The sequence below is a fragment of the Thamnophis elegans genome, chromosome 11 (genome assembly GCF_009769535.1).
Source record: "Thamnophis elegans isolate rThaEle1 chromosome 11, rThaEle1.pri, whole genome shotgun sequence".
In the NCBI taxonomy this organism is placed as follows: Eukaryota; Metazoa; Chordata; class Lepidosauria; order Squamata; family Colubridae; genus Thamnophis; species Thamnophis elegans.
In genome coordinates, this window is record NC_045551.1 from 20,239,532 (window position 1) to 20,244,594 (window position 5,063).

At 39.9% G+C, this 5,063-nt stretch overlaps 1 non-coding gene across 1 annotated transcript; it reads left to right on the forward strand.

The window, feature by feature from the left end:
• The first annotated feature begins 535 nt into the window (after positions 1-535).
• On the forward strand, positions 536-608 carry TRNAV-UAC. Its single transcript has one exon. It is a non-coding gene; the product is annotated as a tRNA-Val (tRNA).
• The last annotated feature ends 4,455 nt before the right edge of the window (positions 609-5,063 follow it).

Consider the following 5,063-nt stretch of genomic DNA (forward strand, 5'->3'; position numbering starts at 1 on the left):
AAAATGTGGGATTTGTAGTAGTTTTTCCTTGATAATACTTACCAGTCAGGCCCTACTGATTGGAATAGCAGTCATGTAGGTATGTGGTTGCCAAGTCATAAAATGCTTTATCAGTCAAAAAATATGATTGTATTTTATTATTATGATTGTGCTATCATAATATCATATTATTTATCACTTGTTGCTTATATTTACACTGGGAGCTTATGCATTGAAGACAAATTCCTTGTGTGTCCAATCACACTTGGCCAATAAAAGATTTCTAATTAAGAGCAAATTAAATCAGACCAATAAACTTATTGGCAACCAATGCAGGGTCTGCACAACCTGTGCTATGTACACCCAGCTCTGAAAGCCTCAAAATACACAGGCTGCTGATGTAATTTTTGACTACTATTTAAGAATAGTATGGCCTCCGATAAATTCAGCAACCCCTGTGCAGAGTACAGTTGGGAAGAATTAAGACTGCATGTCAAATTAAAAAGCCTTTAAAACATAGAATAGGGATACTTACATTAAGGCTGTTCTCCGTACAGGTTCCATAGTGTAGTGGTTATCACGTCTGCTTTACACGCAGAAGGTCCTGGGTTCGAGCCCCAGTGGAACCACCTAATTTTTTTTAGTTACAAGTACACTTTACTTCTAACTTCTAAGCTAATATTGCAGTTCACAATTTACACAAATTCCATTTCTAAATAAGCTAGTAATGCAAAACACATCTCACATTTTCTGCATAAGCGATCACGGTCTGCTCACGGCGCCACCTATCGGTATCTAATATTTATCAATCTCCAGGATGTTCAGCATCGTCAACAATTGTCTTGAATCCTGAAATCTTACTAGTAAAACTGTTTACGGCAACAGATCAACGCTCTAGAAATCTTGTAATCCAGCACCTCCTTTCTTTGCGATCGAAACGGCGAATAATCGATGTCGAAATTTATGCACAAACCAATCAGAGCCCTAAAGCAGTTGTGGGAGTTCTGCACGTGCTCACCAACACATTTAACTAGTACTATTGCCTTTTTATTCCAGATGTCTCATTGCATCGAAGTTCGAGAGCTGCTGATTTATGGCCAAAGCGCTCTGCTCCCAGGAAGAGCCGAGGTAATAAAACATCTGAGATCTTTGCACCACAACTCGCGTTGCAGCAGATGTTGACAAAGATTGCCGGGGAAAATATAAGGGTTGAGAAGGCCTGATGGCGAACAAGCCCTGCATTGAACGGCTGTCGTCTTCCCGCCTTCCTTTCAGGGTTTGCCTCTGCGGATATGTGCAAACGTATCGCAATCGTAACGTGCGGATTTGTAATCTACCAGTTCATTGTTCTGTGCTTTTCGCAGATTGGAAGGAGGTAGCGAGGGTGGCTTAAAGCTTGTACGAACCATGGCAGAATCAGACAGAACGTGCTGACAGTTGGGTGCGGCACAAACAGGCCTCCCCCCACCCCACCCCGCGCGAGAGAAGCTGCAGTTTGCCTCTCTGCAATGGCTTCCTCGTTCGCCCACCCACAAGCGCAGCCGCCCACGCGCGTGCCCCAGAAAGTGCAAGGAGGGGGGAGTGCTGGGAGGGATGAGGGAGCTGCGCGCTGCGTAGCTTTCGCGGTTTCTCAACTCCCCCCCTGAGGAAAGAAGGCGATCCTGTGCGCGCTGAGCAGGCACGAAAATAAGGCTTTCCTCAAGGAATGCAATATTTCAAATACGGGGGTGGAGATGGGGAACCGATTTCTGCAAGTCGCTAAATGAGCTTGACGCTGAAAGAAGCTATAGTTCTATGCTTCACAGGAGAATAGACACCTCCCAGAGGAAGCCTTGGTGCTCTCTGAGTCTGGTTGTTTGCTTTAGGTTTACTCATGTGTAGCAGTACATTGATGATGTTAACTGGTTGGGTAACGAAATATTTGCAAGCAAGAAACCAGGCTCAGAGAATACCAAGGACTCCACAGTTCAAGGACTCCACAGCTACAGATGTTCTCTTCTATTGGAAAGATACCCGCTGTTGTAGAGAAGTTTGGGTTCATCCAGTCGAATGCTGACCAAATGGGCAGCGTTGCTAGGTTTCCTGATCTCTGGCAATAGCTCGCAATTCCTTAATGGATATTCTGATCATTTCCGTTCACCTGATCCCTTGTGTTCCTATTTATCTCTCAGATTTGCCAAGCAGGGATTATAAATTTTTTTCTCCTAATCCCGTGATGGTGAACCTATGGAACGTATGCCAGGGGTGGCACACAGAGCCCTCTCTGTGGGCACGCGCACCATCGCAGCTGCTCTTCTGATTTCCAGTGTGCACATGCAGGCCGGCCAGCTGCTCTTTGCAGGTGCAGGAGCACCAGAAAACGGCAAAAAACCAGTCCGTTTTTGGACCTTTTTCTGGGCTGTTTTCAGGCTGGTTTGGGGGGGCGTTTTCAGGGCTTTGGGGGGTATTTTCAGGGCATTTCTAGGATGCTTTTGAGGTTTTTTTCAGGGCATTTTCTGGGGCATTTTTGCATGAAAACAGTCCAAAAAACAGCTTGCAAACGGCCTAAAATGGCCTGAAAAATAGCAAAAAACAGACATGTATGTGCAGGCCAGCTGCTGTTTAGATTTCCAGCGCTCCGGCACACGCACATGCATGTGCAAGCACGTGCGTTCCGGTTTTGTCAAAAAGGTTCGCCATCACTATCCTAATCCATCTCTTCTTTGCCTCCTGTGCCTGAAACAGTTTCTCCTTGTAGGTAATTGCAAGGGAGCAATTAACTATCATGGACCTGGGAATTGACTGACTCATTCTTCTTGGCATCCTGAAGCTGTTCCTTGAGTAAGCATGCATTCTGTGATAAAATAGCTTTTGAATCAGCAGATCTGATTGCTTGGTTAGCATGATTTCACTTTAATTTCAATCACATTTTGCTCCCTGAAATATTTACATCAGAATTTTTTGTTTGTAAATAATGATAAAATTGGATACCCTGATAAATTGATATTCAGATATCAATATTTGTTTTTGGCTTGATTATAAGATGTACATAGCCTCTGTGACTTGTAAATCATGTCTTACTATGTGTCAACTGCAATTTATAATAAAAACAGTATTAAATAATGCTGTAATTCTATTTTTTATGAGAAATAAATATTTGAGTGCCATACGTGCAACTTGACTCTCACCATTCTAAGGGTGGGTTTTTTTTGAGGGGGGGGGGATAAATTTGTTTCAAGCAAGGGCAAACCTATTAGGTGGTTGACTCATGTTCAGTAGAAATGACATGGAGCTCCATTCTGTTCAAACCAGAGGTGATAACGTTTTGTAAGGGAAGATTCCTAAAACCATTGTCTCTTTGATTTCTGGTTCAATGCCAGAGGATTGTAAGAATCACTGACAGCCTTAACATGGAAAAGGTGTTCAGTACAGGATAATTGACTGAAGGATTGGAGTGATAGGCAGAATAACACCAGGCTGTTTGGGCATAACACAGATCATAGTTTAATTAAACAAATTATTGGTAGGAAAATATTAGTTATATATAGTAGCAGTTGTATGTATATATGAACTTTTTTCTAGCCTGATGGAGAGCTGATACATAGTGTCTGAATAAAAGGTTAGGGCAAGAATGCCCTTAATTAAGCTTAAGTGTCCATATAGTCACTTGGTAACACTACCAAAGTATTGCTTTCTTCTGGATTTTTTTACAACTTCCACTCTAGCCTCCATTCTAGATTCTAATCTCAGGTTTCCTAATAATTTCCCATTCAAGTACTAGCTGCTTTGTTTTGGTGTAGCTGTTGTGATATCAAATGGATGCTGTTGCCATTTGAAGACACATCTTTTCTTAAAGTATATTAACTGCTAACCTGTTCCAGATGATATCAGTCTTTCATGTATTTTTATATGATTGGATTTCTCCACCATGGTCATTTCAGATGTTTCTTTTTATCATATACATAGCAGTGTTCATTTAGGAAAAGACATCAAGAAAGATTAAAATAAAGCTAAAGAAAGATAATAAGTCTGGGTATTATTGGTGGATTTTTTTTTCTTTTTGCAATAGATGAATACAATAAATGCATGTCTATGTTTAGATCATTTTAAAGAGTATTGCCCTTGGAAATTCCTTCAAAAATAGACTTGGCTTACCATAGTCAATTAAATCTCTAAGAGATAACATGGATAAGGTGCTTAATGGGGCTATGTTTAAGTTAATCTTCCTCCTGTTCAGAAAGCTATACCATTCACTGAGCAGGTACTGCTGGAAGGTGAAATCAAGCAAAGATGTATTTCCAGCTAAGAAATGTCGCTCTGTTTCTTTTTTGCTTTGAAGGTAAGCAGTACAGAATGTATTCTATTATATAGTGATATTTTTATTTGCCATTGATTGTAATTTGTACTGCTTCTAATCCATAATCCTTTTCAGTTCCTATGTTAGACACAAAGTTTTACGTTTTTCATTGCTGAATCAGAAGACTTTTTCTTAGACCTTGGAGTTCTCATTTTTAAGTGTGTTTTGTAAAGTAACCATATATGACCAGATGTTTTTTTTTTAAATGGAAATGATGGAAAGATGAGGATATTGGCAAAATACATGATTCAAAGAATTGCTGAGATTGAATAAAAATCTTATATTTTCAGGGTGTATTTTTATAGTAATATTTTTCATCTTGTCAGAACTGCTTAGCTTTGAAAGCGATGTGTAACCTCTTGAAGAATATGACCGATTTAAGATTATATATAGAATCTACACCACAAAAGGCTAGTGACAGATTATGTGTAATCAAGTCAGTGTTGATTGTTAGTTACCACCACCTTTAGCAGGATAATTGGTTCTCAATCTGACCCTTTAGGTCTTTAACTAATGCATCCATTATTGAAATTAAGCCCATCCACCTTACTGCTGATTATCATATTTTCTACATTTTCAGCATTATAGATTTCCCAGGAGATATAGGTTTTTGCATCATGTGTCTAAAATACCATAATATGAGCTGGTTGTCTGTGTCCAAATGAGAATTCTGGATTGTTTTGTTCAATGATCCATTTATTCATATTCATGGCTGTCAATGGTATTCTCAGGAGTCTTCCCAAACATC